At 41.7% G+C, this 22,370-nt stretch overlaps 1 protein-coding gene and 1 long non-coding RNA gene across 8 annotated transcripts in view; one reads left to right on the top strand and one right to left on the bottom strand.

Annotated features, from left to right (window-relative positions):
• LOC132359664 (uncharacterized) overlaps nt 1-16,212 on the bottom strand; it is a 94,595-nt gene extending 78,383 nt beyond the window's left edge. The window contains exon 1 of the long non-coding RNA XR_009500897.1: nt 16,183-16,212. This is a non-coding gene — a long non-coding RNA (uncharacterized LOC132359664). The remainder of the gene's footprint in view (nt 1-16,182) is intronic.
• The window catches only part of NPAS3 (neuronal PAS domain protein 3), an 845,785-nt gene that overhangs the window by 754,522 nt on the left and 68,893 nt on the right, over nt 1-22,370 (top strand). The window lies entirely within an intron of this gene.

The raw sequence follows: 22,370 nt of genomic DNA on the forward strand, positions 1-22,370 counted from the left end.
CTAGGATGGAAATTACATTTCATTACCTCCCCAGGGGCTGATGGCCTCACTTGGCAAGTCCTAGAGCAGCCAGAAAAGAAGCTGGTCCCAAGCACCAACACATCGCCAATCATCCCTGTGGCGGCAGCACCTACAGCTCCGAGCAGGCAGGTCTCCCAGCAGATGCCTAGCTCAGGGCTCACCTCTCAGCGAGCGCGGTGGCATTCCGGAAAGAAACACTGCAATAGTGGAATCAGAGCAAATTGGAGAAGACTTAGAAGCTATGGAGTCCTTTGAAGGAGTCCCCAAAACCATGGATGAAAGAGAACTGGTGGATGCAACGCATTCCAACTTTCAAAGGACTTTAAGAAAGAGAGGAAGAAAAAATAATAATAATCCTTGCAAGAGGCTATTAAGCAAAATTGGTAACCATGGGGCAAGTGTTAAAATTCTGTTACATCTTAAAAACTAGTTAAGAGATGGAAAGCAATGAGTGGGAATAAAAGGCCATTTCTTTCTGTAGAAAGAGGTTAATTGTGGGGAGCCCAGGGGAGAATGCTGATACCAGCTTTCTTCAGGCTTAATAACAACCTGGAAGAGGAAGATGAAAGCAAGATGGCAAAACTCGTTGATGAAAAAGAATTATTTAAGGGCAATTTGAGTCATGGAAGAATCTGAGAGATTCTAGAAAATACAGACACAGAAGAGGAAAAAAAAAAAAAAAAACAGGTAAATTTAAAATATCCCAGCAAGTAAAAATTCAGCTAAAGCAGGTAGAGGGCAACCCACCTCAGAAAGGAGAAGGAGAAACCAAGATCACCTGAACACGTCTCTCCAGGGCTAAGCAGCCTGGGTGTGGTTGTCCGGAGTACGGTTCTTTCGTGGGATTAACTGAGACTAGGCACTGGTCACTGTGGAGACTAGTTTATCATCTGCCGCTGCTAAACCTGAGCTCCCCAGTTTTTCGTCTTCTCTACTTGTAAAATAAGGACAATAAAATTGGCCTCGTCTGTAGCAATACTGAGGGATCAGATCTGGATTTGATTGAAAACTCCAAGTGAGACAGTGTTACCCCATATATTTACTGATTGAATTAGTAGACAGGTCTCCAAAATACCCAAGTGACTTTTGTGTTCCATTCTACTGCCTGCCTTTGGCATATGACTGAAGCTCTTTTCTGCTCACAAAATGCTTTATTTCTACAGATGGCACCAAAGCATACCCTGTGTGTGTGAGTCAGGCACTGTCCCCTGGAGAAAGGTTCATGAATAGGAAGTTAATCGGCTTCTTATAAGATAAATTCTAGCTATTTCAAATTTAAAGGAAATACTGTCCCACCCCAAAGCCCAATGAATAATATCTCGGGAAGCCAGGAAGTGAATTTGTACTCTGCTACTTCCCACCCCACTCTCCCAATCCCAGCCATCTGGAGAACAGAGCCCAACTTCTGCAAAAATGACTCAAGAGTTTAGGTTGACTTTGCAGCTGAATTGGGTGGTATCAGAGAGTAGCAGCAGAAGTAAAGGTAAGAGGGGCTGATACTGTAACATCTGCAAAGTACTTTACAGTTTAAAAAGTGCTTTCACATCCATTGGTTTGTTTAATTCTCACAAGGACCTTGTTGTGGGAGTCCCACATCTCACCATTTTATAGATGAGAAAACCAAAACCGAGGTACAGAAAGGTTCACGATAGCTAATGCACAAAAAGAGCTGGAACTCCAGCTTGACCGTTCTCATGACACAAACCCATTCTCTTTCCACTTCATCAAATAAAAAAAGGAGGAAAATGAGCCTGCCCTTCTTGGGGACTTAAATAACCTTGTAGGCATGGGGATGGTTGATGTTTATCATCATTGGGATTTTTGTGGACCCCTGTCCTCCTTTCCCACCCCCCCTCCAAGGCATACGCATACGTGCACACACACACACACACACACCAGCCCAGAGAGCACTTAAGGTAAATGCAAGCGGCCACTTGGACATTCACACGTGTTAGCCCGAGCAAACCACTGGAGAGACGTGTTTACTCATTCAACATTTCCTTTAGAAGGTCTGTGGAGATTGGGATTTCTGTTTGCACTCATCTTATGTTAGTGATTTTCATATTACATTAGCAAATTTAATCTCTGCTAATGGGATAGCAAGTTACAAACACAATGAGACTTGATTTAACAACTTTCAGACTTTGACGGCAACAGCAAAATTTGCTAGCAGAACACCAATTCCAATCTCTAATTGAAAGATGAATCAGGATACAGGAACCTCAGTAGTTCTCATGTTTCAGATCTAGAGTGGAGCCAGGGTGGATGGTGGGCAGTTTGCGATGGAAGAAGTTTGTGAATGGGGAGAGACAGCTTGAGGAGCCACTGTTGGGCTTGAGATCTCATTTACATTATTCTGAGTTAATAGAGTTTAATTTGTGAATTACATAGCTTCTCAATCACTAGACTGGTGGAGCCTCTGGAAAGCACGGGTGTTGAAATCACCAAAATAATCATCAGATCTCACGTATCAAGCCAAGGCAGCATATTTCTCCAACAAGCCCTTCACCTGCGGGCCAGACAACTGGAAAATAAATGGCTTAACCTCCCTGGGAGCACCTTGCTCCTGCCCACTCTCTGTCACAAATGGGAGAAACACTCAAACAAGGAATCCCCAAAGAAAGGAAAAAGAAGCCCCAAGTGTGGGGACTGGCCTCAGAGCATTGTACTGTTGGCTTAGGGTCCCCAGGAAATTCTGAGGCACTATCTCTCGTACTAAATCTTATTCATTTCTAGGCTTCCATAACACAAGTGATAGAAGCCAATTGGAAATGCTTTAGGGTCCCAGCAAATAAGCCATAAAAAAAAATGGAACCTATTTTATAAACAAAACCTCTTTTGCTATATATGCACATTATAAATATGAATTTAGATCATCAGGTGGCCGGAGAGTCCAAGATCCAGAAATGTACTCCAAGTGCCAAGGTCCTCAGGTCATAACCCGACCTCATTCCACGGAACTTTTGGAACGTCTGCTTAAAAGTTCTGCTGGGAGCAAGCACATGTTTCCAACTCACTCACCTTCAGGACTGAAACCCTTCTCTATTATTATTATTTTTCTTTTTACCAGGCAGAGATATCTTGCTGAAACTTATACATGCATGCACTGGATAATGAAACTTCCCTGATTACCTTACAACTGCACATTAAAAATTTACTAAGATAAAATTAATGTTATTTTAATAATATTGTTTCAATATACAGACTGTCAGGTGACAGGGAGAAAATTTGGAATTCCATGTGCAATATGCCTCTTTCGCAGCCCTCTCAGAACAATAGCTGAACCGGCAGAGGAGCGTTGTCTGTTAAAATTTCTGAGACGTGCCTCCCAGGGGAAATGGCTGAAGCTGGGCCTTTTTAAAATGTGACCGGACAATGCTTTTGAGACTACAATGTAGAGAACTTCCCTGCGTGACGGGGGACTGGGGCAAATCAACGTATACAGAACATTGTTTCCTGTACACTCTTCTGTGAGATTCAGCCAGAGAAGAGCACTTCAAAGAATCTTTTGATGGGGAAAAAATGTTTTCATTTGCCCGTTTTATGATACTGCTGCGGGATACTTACAGTTGATTTACTATAATGACGGGACCCGGCTACTGTCCCAAAGGAAAAGAAATCCTACTTTTCTCCTGCCACATTTATTATTCCCAGCTAGAGGTGAGGACAGGCAAGTGACGGGTTAAAGGGGAAGATGACTGGAACACAGCAAATAGAGATTAGACTCTCACCACGGTCACTTGCACAAGGCCTGTGACCCAGGGCAGAAACGTTCCCATGGTCAGGTGCCTGCTCGCACTGAACGCCAATGAAGAGAGCAGACCTCCCAGCTCTGCACGGCTGCCGAGGATCTGAGGGGCCAGGGATAAGTAACAGGCTGGCTTCCACCCTGTTGGGCAAAGACTCAGCCAAAAGAAGTGCCAGGACACTGTGCTGACCCACTTCGACCCTTCTTCTCTGTTTGTTCCCAGGCAGAAGAGATACAAAAGCATCACTATGGCTTGGTGAAAAGTGGGAGAAGCATTCTGGAAATTGACATGCAAATAAGCACGCCAAGTACTCCACTTTGTTCTAAAAATTCCCATCACTGAGACCTGTAAAAACACCAATCAGAAGAGGGGCAGTGATGGGAAGGGCCTCATGGTTCTGCAGCCAGAGTCTTCCCCTTTGAGGGACTGTTTCTGTACCATGTGCCAGTCTGAGCTGGTGCAGGTGAAACTAAACATGCACCCACAAACGACCGAGAAGCCAACAGGTTTACATGTAACAGATCGGTATGCTACAACAGCACACATCCGTTCAAGTGGCATCTTTTGTGACTGATCCTAGCTGCCCACAAGAGCCATAAGATGCAAACATGCTTCACAGCCTGGGTTCCTGAGAGAAGCCAAATATTTCAAATGGGCCAAAGGCAACTGTCTCCGCAAAGCCAGCTCCCGCACGCCGAGCAGATGCACAGCTTCGTGCGAAAGGACACTCAAGTTCTAGACAAGGGTCTTAAGACAAAATCCCTGCCTTAATCACTGTTCTTTAAATCACCACTGCCTCTGATGAGCTAGATGTCAGGGTCCCACCACTAGATCCCAGGGCATCTCCATACAGTGCTAAATGCCATCAGATATCACCTATGAAGGTGGAGCTGCAGGATGTCTCTAGTTTAAGTGATGATGATGAACACCAGACCCTGAGAAAGCTGGTCCATTCTTACAGGGGGTGGTGCAGGCCACGTGCAGGAGGAGACACAAGGTGGGTGGAGGTTGAAGTGAATGCTCTGGAAGCTGGGCTCTTTTTTTTTTTTTAATTTATTTATTTATTTTATTTATTTATTTTTGGCTGCTTTGGGTCTTCCTTGCTGCGTGCGTGCTTTCTCTAGTTGCGGCAAGCGGGGGCTACTCTTCGTTGCAGTGTGTGGGCTTCTCACTGCGGTGGCTTCTCTTGTTGCGGAACACAGGCTCTAGGCACGCGGGCGTCCGTAGTTGTGGCTCGCGGGTGTCCATAGTTGTGGCTCATGGGCTCTAGAGCACAGGCTCAGTAGTTGTGGCGCACGGGCTTCGTTGCTCCGTGGCATGTGGGAACTTCCCGGACCAGGGCTTGAACGCGTGTCCCCTGCAATTGGCAGGCGGATTCTTAACAACTGCACCACCAGGGAAGCCCCGAAGCTGGGCTCTTTATTAGGAAATTAGTGGACTCATTTTTTTAAAAACCTGGTTCTATTTATATCATGTGTCACACACATCTCACCCACAGGAGGCTGACTCTACATCATGCGGGGTCCCTCACCATCATCGTCTTCTTCCCCTTCCAATTACCCCAGAGCCAAACCTTCTTGAAAATTATCGACCCTCCTTCTCCCTCACTGGAGACATTCTTTGTCAGGAAAATCGAGTCACACGCTCAAAGCTCCCAAGTTCTGTTGCTGGATTTAGCATCTACTATCTGCCCAGGAGGATTATTTCAATTCAGTATCAATTTCGTTCACTTAAAAGGAAGTTGTCATCTCATGTAATAAGAAGCCCAAAGGAAGGTCAACCCTAAGATTCATTCCTTCAGTGGCCCAACAAGATCATCATGAGAAACTAGGTTCTCTCCATCTTTCTGCTCTTGCTGCCTCAGCATATGAGTCTCGTCCTCAGCCTTGCTTCTCACTTACGTTTGTAGCAACAGCAATGTCCAGATGCAGAGGAGTCTTCGCAATTTTTTGATCTCTGTTAAAACTTCTCCCAAAAGCCAAATTCAGCAGACGTCCCCTAACTTCCCATGGTTGAAGTGCATCGCTATCAATGCAGTCATCCTTGGAGTCATTCTTGACACTTCTCTTTCTCTACCATCCCGTGTTCAATCTGTCGGCACGTCTGGCCAGTTGTTCCTTCAATAGGTCCTGAATCTGACCAGATCTCACCACCTTCCCCCCGACCACCTCACCTGGGACGGTGACCACAGCCTCCCTAGTGGCGCTCCTGCCTCCCATCCTTCCCCTGCAGTCTCAGCACAAGAGCGTGATCATGCTTCAGCTCTACTACAAACTGCCATGGGGCTTTTGTCATCATCTTCAGAGTAAAATCCCAAGTTCTTCAAGGCTGTATCCCTAATGTGTTCTTCAAGGCTGTATCCCTAATCACACCACCCATCTCATCATCTCTCTGCCTTCACCCTTATCACTCTCCTTCCCAAACTCTGCTCTAGTAGCATGGGCCTCCTTGCTATGCCTTAAACACACGATGCATGTCCCACCTCTGGACTTTTGTACAGGCTGTTTCTTCTTCCTAGAACCCTATTCCGCCAGATATCCAAATGCTCACTGCCTCACTTCATTCAAGTCTGTAGTCAGATACCACCTTCACAGTGAGAGCTTTCCTGGCCACACTATTTAAAATTACAACTCTGTCTCCCTACATCCCCTGTGGTCCTCCCCTGTCTTATTTTTCTCCATCACATTTCCTACCATATAGCATACTACATAGTTTACTTATTCATCTTGTCTTTTTTTTTTTTTTTTTAAACCTCCTAAGGGAATGTAAGCTCTATTGAGGAGGGGGTTTTTTTCTTTTTTTTTTTTTTTCCCCTCTGCAATAACTTCAGAACCTAGAATAGTGACAGGAACTAGTAGAAACTTATTAAATACTTGTTGAATGAATAAGTTCTGAAACCAGTTGTAGGCAACTAGACCCACAGTGGCTTTAGCCAACCATGATTCTTGCCTGGGACTGAGCTTACTTCCCCTGAATAATGTAGCTGGGCGGAGGGAGGTGGGTTTGTGGGAGAGATAAATGCCAGCGGGTGGGGAGGGGCTGCAGGAATAGGGCTTTTTTAAGGAAAAAAGGACAGGGAGAGTTTGGGGTAAGCAATCAAGAGTGCCAGCTACACATTCCTTGATTTACTTCCCTTTTTAAAAATGAGAGAGATAATTATCAAACTTAATCCTGAGTCAGGAAAATTACCTTGTCATTGATTCTATATTTCCCCCACATTTTATCATCTCTAACTTTGGGGCGCATCTTGCAATTAATGTTATCTCATGATTCTATAATCGGCAGTATTTTTTTCTTAGGGCTTCATACAAGCATGGGGTACCTTAAATTGATAATGTCTTAGAGTCAATGAAATCCTATAGTATCCCTTGAAATATCATATGCTTCTGAAGTATGAAGCAATACCAAGGAAGAAAGAATGTTATCACCATTGTCCATAGACACATAAGCTGGCTGCTATTAAATAAACCAGTTTTAAAATCTCTCAGGATCTCCCACAAACTGGACATTCTCTTTGTCTCTTGCCTTCTTACTGGGATGCTTTGATTTCAGATAATGTCTGAGCAGAGACGTTTCCTTCAGCAGTGTCATTTGACCCAGATTGTATGTTTTTATAGCCTGAGCCAATTAGTTAAAGTGACTTTGACTATAATAGGGGACCTGTGACATTCCTCAATATTATTGCATTAGTCACCCTGGAACAGTTTCTGCCTTGTGTTTTTCATCTGGCTCTGATTGTGCCTTCTTTATCCTGATGTTTAGATGATTGGTTGATGTCCTATAAAATAATGACCTTGGAGCCCTTGAAATTAAACCCTGTCTGATTTTCTTTATTTCAGTAAGTCCTTGGCACTCAGTGGAACAGTGTGAATCACCTTTATTGTTCTGATTACTAATCAAGGGTTTTTTCCCCCAACCTTTTTATTCAATTTTTTTTAAATTTATTTATGTATGTATTTATTTATTTATGGCTGTGTTGGGTCTTAGTTCCTGTGCGAGGGCTTTCCCCAGTTGCGGCAAGCGGGGGCCGCTCTTCATCGCGGTGCGCGGGCCTCTCACTATCGCGGCCTCTCTTGTTGCGGAGCACAGGCTCCAGCCGTGCAGGCTCAGTAGTTGTGGCTCACGGGCCTAGTTGCTCCGCGGCATGGGGGATCTTCCCAGACCAGGGCTCGAACCCGTGTCCCCTGCATTGGCAGGCAGATTCTCAACCACTGCGCCACCAGGGAAGGCCCTCCCCAACCTTTTTAATCTATATTAATCAAATGAGGGTTGGGCTGGGGAGTCAGGAAACTTGGGTTGTGCTCCCGACTGTGTTCCTGGGGGTGGGGTAAACCTGGGCAAATCGCTTACCCTCCTCTGCTCTCATTTTTCTTGCTACACATGGGGAGACTGTTCTAGATCATCACTGAGCTAGATCATCTAGCTCTCTAAGTCTGTGCTGGAATGTGCTCGTGGTACCAGGACCAATGTATGTTTAACTTGGGCTACAGTTCCAGCCTCCCTCCCAAGGCTGCACTGGCAGAGGGCTATACCTCATTAAATGCACTAATTTATCTATGAAATAAAGTTAGATAAGCACTGACCATGAACTCCTTGAGGGCAAAACAATGTCTCATTGATCTTTGTAACCCGTCACTACACAGACACTCCTTGAAAACAAGGACAGTTATCTATGCAATTAATTTCAGTATCCCCAGTGCCCCACAGAGTGTAAGTACCTCGTACATATTCGCTGAATAAATAAAGAACTGAAAGGTGGCACTGCAGCTACTATTTCCCCTCAGCCTTGATGGAAACCATAGTTTTCCATTCCTTCCATGCTTTGTTTCTCTATTCTTCCCTATCATGTTTTTCTCCTTTGGTACTTCTACTTTTACATTTATGTGTTTTCCTTCTTTTTTTTTTTCCTCATTGGTATCATGTCATTTTTCATTAGTATAAGTTGTAGTCTCTTTTTTGTGGTAAAATATATGTGACACAAAAGTGACTGTTTTGGCCATTTTTAAGTGTACAATTCAGTAGCATTAAGTACATTCACATTATGCCACCATTGTCACCATCCATCTCTGGAACTTTTTCACTGTCCTAAACCAAACCTCTTGTACCCATGAAACAAATGCTCCCCATCTGCTCCTCCCCCAAGCCTCTGGGAACCACTGTCATATTTTCTGTCTTTATTAATTTGCCTATTCTAGGTACCTCATATAAGTGGAATTCTACTCTCTTTTACATTTAGGGGTTTTTCCCTTGCTCCCTCTGACCCTTCTTTTCTCTTACTTTTCCTTTTTGTTTTCGTTGTTCCTTGTAGCTGGCCTCTCCATGCATTGTCTTATTTTCTCTGTCCTTTTCTGCATCCTTAGTCGCCACCTGCTATAGGGCACTGCCTTAACATTTTCTTGTTTCTTATATTCACACATAATTTTTCGGTTTTTAATTCATTCTTTCATAGAGTTGTTCTGTTATATTTAAATGTGTCACAGAACATTTAAGGGCAGAAATATGACTCTTTAAAAATTTTTGAAAGCAGGTTTCTGGAAAGGGCTAGCTCATAAAATGACAGCACTAGAAAGCTAGAGAGGAGAGCAGAGTTGATGTAGTTAGAAGGGATTTGCCAGAGAAACTTGCACCTGTTTGAAAACCATTGTAGGATTTACATAAACTCAGGGACTATCAAATAACCTAAGCATTCTCTGGCATTTTTCTTCTGATCATGCTCTAACTGCCCCACCACCACCAAAAAAAAAAAAAAATCACAAAGAGAGAAAAGCCCGTCTCTTCAGTGGCAAAAGACAGAAAGGAGTCCTAGAGTTCAGCTGCAAAGGCAAACTGACTCCTTCTCTCTGATAAGGGGCAAGTCAGGCACTCTGCTGATTAGTGTTCAATACCAACTTTTCCCTGAAATCTCAACTTCCAGAGCAGGCAGAAGCAGACTCTTTGGGAGAAGTTATGGACAGTACAAGCACCAACCCTTTAAACATACAAACATAGTGCACAGAGATAGATACAATATATGTACATTTCTTAAAATCTGGAAAATAAAGTAAAAATTAAAATCACTCCAAATTCCTATCATCCTTTTGCCCACCTTCTCACATACTTCTTTCCATGCACCAGAACTCTTTGAAATATACTGCAGCCAAAAATGAAAGAATGTTCAAGATTTGTAAGTAAATTACAACTAATAAATCTAGATTTAGCTTAAGCCATTCTATAGAAGCAATCGTGGGTATTTGAGCGTGCATGGTCATAGACAATGGATCCTCCTTAAAATGGGAAAAATAAAAGAGCTTATCTCAAAAAGTGTTGTGACAACTAAATTAAATGTGTATGTAAATGACTCGGCATTAATCCTAATTCCCTGTACGTCAGAACGGCTATGCGCAAAATAAAATGGCTATTAAGAAAATCTAGGCTATCACCCAGCATGTGGATTTAAAATTGTAATGTTGCAAATGTTGGGATATCTGCTTTTGTAATGATTATATTTATTTTTTAAAAGCTCCAAATATGAGTTAATTCGTGCTTCCTCAGTTTTTTTTGGTCTGGGGAAAGCACAGGTCATTGGCACATGCAGCTGAAGACCAGCAGCTGGTCTGCAAACTCAAACCTACAGTGTGGGTATAAGGATAGCATTCCTATTCCTTCCACTGTTTTTCCCCTTTTTTCCTCAATATACCAAGGTTCTTGTTTTGTACCTTTTACTGTTGCTTCATCTGTATCATTTGTATGTGTTTTTCTCCTCCTCTTAGTCCTTTATACTCATCTTTTCAGCCCTCCCTCTGTAGTTTCTTTCTTACTACCCTACATCTTTCTTCCTCCTCATTTTTATTCCCTGTTTAATTCTCTCCTCTCCTCTTTTGCATTTGCATTTTCTCCCGTTCACATTTATTCTGTAGCACTTTCTAGTAAAACCAGTGACTGTAAAATTTTCTTACCATCTCGCAGTCAGGTTCATGATACCTATCCATTTTGGAAATTTATCAGCCTAGACATCTTTTACCCAAAGTAATGTTAACGATAATAGCACAACCAGGAACGTTAGTGAATATATGAATTTTGAGAACAAAATAGTAACATGTCTATAGGTAGGTTTTTTTTTTCCCCGACATTAATAAGATTCACATTTGATGTGGTATTTCAGCACCAGGTACTTCATAAGTACACAACAAATGTTTGCTGCTCAAATTTAACTTACGTTAATCGAGGCTTTCCTTCATGTGGATTTATTTGATTCTCCCAGCAACCTCCTGATGCTGGGTAAGACATGTCATATCATGGGCTTCATGGGGATAAGGGAGTAAATGGAGGAGAGATACATGACTGACTTAAGACTGTAGAGCTTTTTGCCTGCTACGCCAAACCTAGAACTCAAGCTTCCGAATTCCAAGGCATTACCCCACCCCCGTGCCACACTGCTGCTCTCCAGGTTGTGGCCGTCATCCTGCCCAAGGGCACCACTGTTGTTATGCCAGGACAGGATTTTCTGCTCTGAGACCCAGGGGACTACTGAGCATTACTATCCATTCCTGCTCCTTGATCCACCCAATAATCCTAAAAACAGATGTTAGAACCAGCCTGCGGAGACATTAGCAATACCAACTACAACCATAAAAGCTACCATTTACTGAGGGCTCATCATGTGCCAGGCGATATGATTTACGTGGGTTAGTTCACGTACTCCACTGTACACGGCAATTTAAAGCGACTGCAATTGAGTTCTCTAAATACTATACACGTTACTTATGTATCTTATCAAACATTCCTAAAACTGTTTTACAGAGAAAACGTATCTACCCATATGAAGGGAAAAGAAAAAGAATCAAAGTATTAAAGAGAGCAAAATAAAATCAAAGTAGAACCAATGAATCCGGTCTCCCAAGTCCTTTCCCTTGCGGCACTGAGTCACCAATCTATGCCATTGGCCTTGCTGATGGACCAGTCCCAACCCAGCACTGAGCTAGTGACATAGGGCAGTAAATCTTTATATTTAAGATCGTCTCGGCTATTCGTTCTCAATGCTAAAGGTCTTCTTGCCATAGAGAGGCACTACCTCTGCTCAAGGTAGAGTCAGCCCTCTGTATCCGCGGGTTCCACAGCCATGGTTTCAACCAACCATGGATGGAACCCCTGGATAACAAGGGCCAACTGTACTATGACATTTTACATAAGGGACTTGAGCATTCCTGGGTTTTGGTGTTTGTGGGAGGAGGAGGGGCCCCTCAAACCAATCCCCCGCAGATCCCAGGGACGACTGTATCTATAAAACCTCCCTGTAAGACCCTCCTATATGCCTGTGTTAACTGTTGGGGCATTGTCAGCAGATCAGAGCAGAATTGAGGGATGTTATAATAAGAGGAAAATAAAGAAATCCCATGTCTAGGAAGAAGGAACGCTAGTGCAGATATCATATCAATTAAGGGCACGGAGGTTGCGGTGGGGTGGAGAATCTCGTTGCCAAATATAAATCCCAAAGAAAATAAAATAGTCCTGACAATAAAAATTATTATTATATTACTGATATGAAAAGAGAAAAGCGTGGTTCTAAGTTCACTGAAAAGTTTCCCTTCGGTCTTGAGTGATTCTTCTCCAGAGCCTCCCAGGAGTACAAGCCTATAATTTTAATTATATCGTGGCATTCTTATAAAGCAAACAGCCTGCTCAGGTAGTATTTATTACCTGTTAGGAAGAATACTTATGAATATGCTTCACAAATTCCAACCACAGTGATGTACAGTGGGCCTTTTCAAGGACAGAAGGGGTGAGCTGGGATGCACGTTGGAGAAAAGTTGCTCATTAAGGGAAGGTTTGTTATCCGGGAACGTATAATTAAGGCGATGGTCCCAGCTTCTGTGACAGCCAACACTCGGGTAGTTGTTTGATTGCTGTGTGGGTCAGGGATCAGCTCCTGCTACAAGATGTAGCCACATTAGTGTGTTAGTGAACAGGTTAGGAAGTAAATTACAGCTGCCTCTCTCAAGCACGTTGCTGTCGGTCTTCATTGTTTTGTTTTTACTGTACATCAGCAGGACTGTGGCTTCTGAAGACTTTGTGTGACAGGTTAGGCATTTTATCCTTTGAGTAAACAGTAATCACGGTATGAAGAAAGTGGGACATTGGAGAATTTTTCCTATTCTTTGAGAATTCCACTCTTCCTTTTTAGTTTGCTCCAAGGGCTCATTGGGGATACATATATTAAGCCCTTTAAATAGTTCATAATAAATCTTTGTCTCAGGCTGATTCTGACAGTTTTTTAAAGAGTCTTTTAAGAGAGACTCCTCAATCATTTGTTAATCCACGGGGTGATCTTCAGACTTCGGGAAAAAAATAACAGCCAGGGCTCTTGGGTAGTGAAAATACAATGTAGGAAAAAATATATAAATATGGAAAATCCCAAGAATATCATCTTACTGAGATTACTTACATGTTCTGCATGTATCTAAATGCTTGCTTTCTTTCCCAACAAGCCACAAAGAGAAAGGAAAATAATTGTCAAAATAGCAAGGATTGTTATTGATAATTTTATGTTTTCGGACTTACATGCATCTCCTAAAATGTTAGACTTCAAATTGTGTAAGAGAATATTCTTTTTAAAGTAAACTAATTCTCTTGGTAGAAAGATAATTTCTTCTTTGCCCGTGTTTCCCCTTTAAGTCTACTTCTGTCTTCTAAATTACTTACATACAAACTGCTATTTTACCTGGTCGGGGAGAGGCACTCTACTTTTCGAGGAAGGATTGTAGGTGTTGATTATTAGTGTCAACAAAAAAATTTTGAAGGGCAAGACATAACTTTCAGAATAAAGACCTTTCTAGGTTGGCTTTACATATTTTAGCTTCCATTTTAGATATAAGCTAGTTTGTCTAATATATTAGATGTTAATAATTTAAAGAATATAACATGATTTTAGCACCAAAAGAATAATATATGACACTTACCAGAAGAAAGTAAAGGCAATATTATCTCCCATGTAAATAATTAATACCAGAAATCATTACAATACCTGTGCATTATTTGTGCAATGAGTGGAAAATATTCTAAAGCCTCTCTACAGAATAAAAGAGTGCTCGATCGCAAGTGTTTTACGTATAAATCATTTGCTATTTCAGGGAAACTTATTTGGATGTATTTGGTTTGGCTTGTAACTGAAGTGATTCAGGAGGAAACTAAAGACACAGGTCATACCTCTGAGTCAAACATGAGGCTAAGCATCACGAGAGGGGCATTTTCTCCAGGTATATGATCTGAACCTTTATGTCATTTCTAAAATGCAGCTTCTCAAGCTATTAAAAAATACTGAGAACTTTACTAGTGACATGCAAATGGAGTTTGTTAGAAATAAATGCAATAATAAAATGGAGAAGTGGGCAAACAACAGCCTACTGTTATAGATGGATTCATTCTCACGTAAGGTCAAATAATTGAAGACCTAGAGCAAGGGCGACCATAAATACCTGGTGTCCCTGCTGTGGAGAGGATTAACCACAAAACAATTATGACAAATGTGGTGGGAGCGTTCAGCTACCAGGCAACAGGAAATATGCGGTGCCAGTCTTTAAAATAATCATTTGGCATTACAGAATATACAGTTTAGTCCCAGATGCCATCCTGATATAATGCTAAAGTGTTGATGTTAAAAATATCAAGTACATCATTAGAGCATTATATGCGAAGCAGGAAAGGGGGCAGTAATTATAATAGTATCAACACACTTGCTTTGCACCCAGTTTGAGAAAAGGCTGCTTCGACCCCATTTTCACCATCACCGTTAGCAATAAATAGCCTTTATGTTTTTAAATTGAAGGAAAAAGGGTACAGCAAAGCTAATTGCGAACAATATAAATAGAATCATTTAAAAAATGACTGCTTTTTTATCCCCCCCCACTTGGGAAGACTATGCATAGCCTTGAAGACAATACACAAATGACCTAACATCAAGTTCAGATACAGAAATGATCCTACACATGTATTGTGATGCCTACATGTATATCAGCTGACCAAGATCCTAAGGATGGAGTCCTGTCTTCTTCGCAGCAAAGCAGGGCTACTTCTACCAGGGGATAAGAAGACTTTGTTTAGGTGCTGAGATGGGGCAGTGGTCATTGAAACTTACTGGGATCATAAGATAAAGGAAAATTTGCTTAATTAAAGATGTCGAAAATAGATATTCATTAGCAAAATAACAGATATAGATAATTATCGGGTTATCTCCCATTTCTGGCTCCTCTAAATTATTACAAAGTATAAATAATGTTACTAAGAATATTCTCCAATAAATAAACCTCAGTTCTTTATTGATGATGGATTTAATATAGTACTTCGAACTGAAAACACTTTGAAAAATAACCACTTCAAGATGTGCTGGAATAGAGCCATAATAAAACCAACAAATTTTAGCTGCCTAGTCAAATTCCTCCTGTATGATAAAAAATAATAAATTAGCAGAAGATACTGACTCAGGAGACATTTGTGGAGACCTGCCAACCCAGGCTCTCCTCTACACCCAGAACACACACGTTCACACAGGAAAATAAAAACTGGGCTGCTGTGCTGGACCCCATATCCAAGAAGGCAAATTTGAAAAAGCCACTTCATCACACCAACGTTTACTTGAATTTTCAGTTATTGCCTGGCTCTCTAACACTCTCCAGTGAGAAAGTTCCAGCCATTCAGAACCTTTTCTGTGTCAAACAGATGTATCCCAGGCCAGTCTCCTAAACCCCTCCATTCTTCATTCTTGCTAACAACGTGACTCTCTCACACGAAACCCTTCCTCGGTGCCACATAGAGTCCTCATTCTTTCATGAGCAGGGGTTCCAGAGTTAACAGGTAAAACTACAGGCTTCCCAGTTAAATCTGAAACGTACATGCAATATTTGGGTCATACTAAAAAAAGCAGTCATCGTTTATCTGAAATTCAGATTTAACAAGGTGTCCTGTGTTTTCATCTGGGAACCGTCATTAGGAGTAAGCTCTGCTACTGCCACCATCTTTTCCACAAGCCCCACCTCTGCGTCTTCACCCTGATTGAAGCCCTTTTCCCTTAGAGCCCACTACTCTAGAAACTTGCTCTCAACAGAGGCCATGATTCGTTCCTACGCTTCTGACTCTCCCAGCGCGAAAGAGCAGTGGTTATCACCCGGCGCTTCCGCAACATTTCCTCCAACCTCAGCATATAAAAACTTCCTCTTAAAAAAAAACAAAACAGCATTGTTTACCTGTTCTCAATGCCGCTCTCTGTCAACACCCACACCTTTCGTGGACCTTCCTCAATGGCGAAGGCTGGTGCTAAGGTCTGCGCAGCCGTCTCCACCGGACGGCAGCAGATGCCAGCGTCAGAGTTTCCAGGATGGGTCCCGATTCCACACAGATTTCCTCGACTGCCAAAGCTCAACAAACTCATTTCTTGACTTACCTTTAGTCACCCATTGGCACAGCCATTCCTTGACCTTTAACCATGCTTCATTTTTAAAATGCCAAGTACCTGTTAGAAAAAATAGAGAAAACCTTTCTAAGGTATGAGAGCAACAAAAAAAAGTTACAAAGGGAAAAATGTATAGATTTCTCTATATAAAATTTAAAAACATATGTTTATCAATGAACATCCTAAACAGAAGTAAAAGGCAAAAAAATGGGGAAATGTTTGCAAGAAATATGGCAAAGATAATATCCTTAATACATATATCTAAGTATCTCATTCAGATTGATAAGAAAAAAGAGTAAAACTCAATTGGAAAATAGAGGACATAAATGAGTCACTGAAAAAAATTCAAATAGCCAGTAAGTATGTATTAAAACATTATTCAACATCATTAGAAATAAAAATGCAAATTAAGCACATGAGATGTTTTTACATATTGCTTTTCAGGGTATCTTCTCTGCATCTTCTACTAATTTAATATTTTTAGCAAATAAGAACACATATATTAAGATGGCAATTAATATGAACATCAAACATTGCTGATAAACATATAAACTGATAACACAGCACAACTTTTCTGGAAAACAAATTGTCCATACTAGCTTAAAAATAAAAGCTTATCCTCTTTGACCCAGTAATACTCTTTCTAGAAATCCACCCAAAGACGTGATAAGAAAGTTGAAGGAAGATTAATTTCAAAGAAATTCATCACCATGTGATGGAACATTACACAGCCAGGAAAAATACATTACACAGCCAGGAAAAATAGTGTATTTGAAAGTGATGAACTGATGTAGGCACACGCAGATACTACCATTTCTTATTTTTACAGGTGCCTTGCAACCAAGGCCGCTAGAGCCCCAATGTACTTTTATTCCCCAAACAGTGTCTAATAAAAGCCCAGCTATTATCCCCTAGTGAGCTGTGACTTTTTTTAACATTAAAAAATGTAGGAGCTATGGGTGTGATCCCACTTTTGAAATAAATATATAAATAAATAGTAAATAAGGCAGCAACAAAACATGAGTGTTAATAGTGACTGTAGCTGGGGATAAGGTTACAGGGTTGTTGTTTTTTTCCCCCTTATTTATACTTTTGTGCATCTTCCAATTTTTCTATGAACGTAGGAAAAAAAATACAGATTAAAAAGATAAACTTGGGGGCTTCCCTGGTGGCACAGTGGTTGAGAATCTGCCTGCCAATGCAGGGACACGGGTTTGAGCCCTGGTCTGGGAAGATCCCACATGCCGCGGAGCAATTGGGCCCGTGAGCCACAACTACTGAGCCTGCGCGTCTGGAGCCTGTGCTCCACAACAAGAGAGGCCGCAATAGTGAGAGGCCCGCGCACCACGATGAAGAGTGACCCCCGCTTGCCACAACTAAAGGAAGCCCTCGCACAGAAACGAAGACCCAACACAGCCAAAAATAAATAAATAAATAAATAAATTTATTAAAAAAAAAAGTCAGGTACAAGTTCCATTTGTAAAAAAAAAAGATAAACTTGTTTAAAAGCAACAAATAGCATTCTCACAAATCATTCTGGGAAGAAAGCCCCCCCTTACTGGCTGTCTCACCCCCGTCACCACCTCCACCCCACCCCTACCCCCGTCATCCTTTCCTGTTCCCTAGCTCATCACTCTATCCATCCTCACTTGCTTGTCTCTTAACCCTTTGGAGTCCCTCGCTCTATTGTCTTTCTTTCATTCCCATGGAGCCGGCTCCCATCCCTGGGAAAAGCCCACTATCCTGAGCAATGCCTTGATAAACCACAAAGCCATTATTATTAGGGTACCCTAGAAAATCAGTGCACTTACAGTTAAGTCATGCAGCTTCTAACCACTGTGTAATCTTATTGCTTATTTTCTATTGATCCTACTTGCTTTGCCCACATGAGCTGCTCCATAGCTTTTTTTCTTTACTCTCAAAATCCCCTCCTTCTCCCACTTCCTTTATCTCAGCAAACGACCTTTACTCTATTGAGATTAAGTTGTTCAGCGCGGTTCCCATCACCCTCCCCTTTCTCTCCCTCCCCCTCTCCCTTTTTTTGCTCACATCCTTTTTTTTCTTCCCCCCATTTCAGAGGCTCACCTCTTTTTCTGTGTTACTAATGAAATATCCCTTAGGATTTAAATTCTTCAATTAGCATTTCTAATACAGACAACTTTAAACTCAGTCCTCTCAATCAATAAACATACTCAGCTCTCTTTATTTTCATCACCAAATTCACCAAAGTAATCACTTATTTTTACTCAATCTTTATCCCACTTTTCTACGGAAGCTGCTCTCTCTGGAGATCCTCAAATAAATGACAATGTCAATAGGTTCATCTGGGAGGCACAGGACACTCTGGACAATTCTTAGTGACCCCTCCCTTAGTTTCCTACATGCTAAATTATTCGTCTTTAGTATATCACTTATTTTAATTTTGGACAAAAGTCCAAAGGGTAACAGTTCTAGAATTTCATCGTCACTGGCACATATCTATCCAAATAATAGTTTTCCGTAAAGCTATTTACCAGTGCAGAGTGATGAAGCTGCAACTCGAATCATGAGCCTGGAGCTGTGGCATCTTCACCCCGATATCCACATGACTTAGTCTTCTGTGACCACACAACCAAAACGTGGCCCTCATCACTCGCTAGCCCCTTACCCTGCATCGCTCTTCTTTAGCGCATTAAGCACTTCCAGAAACTGTTATATATTTTCCCCTCCTCCCAAATGTAAGCACTGTTATAAACAGTCCCAGCTCATTATAGATACTCGTTACATATTTAATGTAAATAACTGAACAAAGACTGAGCCAGCTATAACGTCCAGTATATGCTTACATGTGCTATGTAAAATACTCCTTGTCTTTAGGGCTATGTGCTGAGTGAGGACCAGGAGTTCCAGGCACAGGCAGAAGATCAACCTTTAACAACCTAAAAGGTGCCCTCTCAGGCCACACATCTGCACTTTACACATGGAGAGTGATACTTTGTGTATCAATGGTTTGAATCACTGCCTGATTTTTCACCCAGTGCTGCATAACTGTTTCTCATCACATGGCATTGTTGTAGTTAGTCACAGAGCTTTAAAGCAATGAAAAGGCAGAATGCATATGTGTGTGTTTGCAAGTGCCTCAGTAACCAGACTCCTCTATATGACTCCTTTTGAAAATATGGTATGTCGACAACATCTGTGCCTGAGATGGAGATTTGGCCAGAATGCTAAGAAAATAAACATGGCAGTTCAACTCGATACTGGCAACCAGTTACTGCCCCGTGGATAGGCTGCACCGAAGATTCATGTATATAAGATAGTATATTAAAGTAAACTTACAAAAGCAAAGAGCAATCATTGCAACCATAATTTTTTCTTCCTCTTTGGGATTCTAATTTTACAAGCATTAAAGAAGACAGCTGCTCATGCTGTGATATGCGCTAAACAGCCTGAAGGATGGAAAAAAATATATTTGTAGCTCATAATAACTATTGACCTTTCTGATATACAATGTTCTCTGTGTTAGCTATTCGGTTCTATCAACAGTGAAGATTGAACATGACTTTTTAATAGAAAACATGGGGTTTCAAGCTGCCTTCACAAAGGTGTTTATGTATTGTTATTTTGTTTTGTACTACCAAGACTAAGTCCTGATGCCCTTTGTCTGACATCGTGTTTGTCGTTAAAAAAAGAGAGAAAGAAAGGAAAGGAAGGAAGGAAATAAAAGAAGGAAACAGAAAAGGAAAAAAAACCTCAATATTATTGAGTATGTTTTATATGAGGAATTGGCTCGTAACCACTTTATAGTCATGATAAAAGCACTGCCACACTCGATCCCATAAGCAATATTGGTAATGGAATCCAAGCGGCATCCCGGGAGGACATGCTATATTTTTCTCCCAGAATAGATCCCTCAAGTGGCAACATTTATAGGGAGTCTCCAGTAAGATTTAAAACCGTCGCAGTATTCAGATGGCGTGTTCTCTGGAGTACACAGCCTGCTGCAGAACAGGTCATGTGGGATATCATACACTCTCAAAGTCTATCTTTACAATACCCAGTTTTTCCCCTTGAACTTTCCTGAAGCTTAGGAGTTGTGTATAGAAACACCCACTGGTAGCAGCTTGACTCTGACACTGTGTGTATTTCCCCGAGTGGTATCATCCAAACACCAACTGTGGAGCAGCAGGTGGCAGCTGAATGCTCTCCTTTCCCTCAGGGGACAGCCCCCCAAGTAGCAACCCCTGCCGGGCGCAGGAAACCTGACCGCCAACCTTATGCATCACAATTCTCATCCCATCCGAGGCAGGCAGATATTGCCGGGGAGCTTGTGCTGACAGGTGGCATGGGTTGGCAGATTATTATTTTTTCCTCTTTTTTTGGCGGATTATTTTTAATGTTATACTGAAAGAAGTTTATTACATCATTATTGAACCACAATTATTTTCACAGCTATGCTCTAGAGTTTCAGTTAATGATTCACAAGTTTCTAAACAAAGCTGAAGACTCACAACTGAGTGGGAGCAGGAATCAGCCCTGAGACTTCAATAAATTTGGCTTTTCCGTCATACTCCAGAGCAAGCACTGAAGCTGAGAGAGGCTGATTGCTGAGCCAGAGGGTAGTGGCTGCAACTGCATTTGCCTGACATCCAAAAGGTGGTACAACTTGGGTCCACGGGAAATGGTGGGCACTGCCTCCCTGCCAGTGGCCGAGGATCTCTACTAAGGTCCATCACCCCCTTCAAAGTCACCCTGGCACATGGTAGAGGATGGTAGAGGACAGCCCAGTGGGATGGAAACCAACTCCCAAAAGACAGAGAGCAAAGTATTCTCTAATTCTGGGCAAAAGCAGGCCAATCCTCTTTTCTTAAGACCACACCCACTAATCCATGACTCTCAAAACAACACTTAGCAAAAAATGCTTCCTTAGAAATGAATACAAGAAGAGGACGTAATGATTCCCTCTCCTCCAAAAAAGAAGAAAAGACTTCTTGGGACAAGACGTTTGGTGTGAGAGAATGGGCAGGGGTAAAATGAATAATTCTTCTTAAAAGAATGCATCCGAATATTACTGTATTCAACATGCAAACTGAGTGCCTACTTATGTAAAACATAATCCTAGGCACTTGGGGGGCATGAGTTGGGGGCTGGAGAAGAGTGGGAATAGATACAACAAAAGATAAGCAAGATGTCAAGCCTGCCTTTCAAGATATCACAGTCTTGCAGATGACGCTGTTGACAGCACCTTCTGCAAACTGCACATTTTAAAAAATCAGTTGAGCATTTAGCTTTGAAAACACAGACCCCACTTTAAAAAATCAGCACTGCAGGTAGTTTTCCTTACATATGTGAATTCACCAGGTACTGACACTCTGGGCAAGGCATTCCTTCTCAAAATCACATGAGTCTTACCCACGTACATGGTTGTCACATATCAAAACAAGGTTATGATTTGTCCAAAAAGAGGTTCCACGTGGGTGTTATATTATCTGTCTTTGCATAACAAATTACCCTCAATACTGATAGATTTTTAAAAAGCAAAGATATCTCATTTTATAGGTCAGGAATCCAGTAGCAGCTTGTCAGAGTTAGCTGTAGCTCGGGATCGCTCGTGAGGTTGTCATGGAGATGTCAGTCAGAGCATAGTCATCTGAACGCTTGATTGGGGCAGGAGGGTCCACATCTAAGCTCACTCACGTGACTGTGAGTAGGAAGCCTCAGTGCCTGACTACATTAGCCTCCCCATAGGGCTGCTCAAGTGTCCTTACAACATGGCAGCTGGTTTCCATCAGAGTGAATGACCCGGGAGACAGCAACAAGGAAGCCACGCTGCCTGTTATGACCAAGTCATACACCGCCAACTCTGCCACATGCTATTTATTAGAAGTAAGTCACCAAGTCTAGCCCACACTCAAGGGGAAAGGAAGTAGGCTACACCTTTTGGAAGGAGGAGTATTGAAGAATTTGTGGCATTTTTAGATTACCACAGTTGTCATCCTGGATAAACATAAAATCCACTGGGACAATTTCCGTGAGAAAAGATTTATTTTTACCATTGGCCTACTATTGGGAAACTAAGTTGGGGAGATCTTATTACATTAATGTCAATGTTTAATGAATATTAGTTATTGAATACATTAAATATATGTAAATAATACATGTGTGTATATATGTATGTATACACATGTGTGTATATATAC

This window comes from Balaenoptera ricei, chromosome 2, assembly GCF_028023285.1.
Source record: "Balaenoptera ricei isolate mBalRic1 chromosome 2, mBalRic1.hap2, whole genome shotgun sequence".
Lineage (NCBI taxonomy): Eukaryota > Metazoa > Chordata > Mammalia > Artiodactyla > Balaenopteridae > Balaenoptera > Balaenoptera ricei.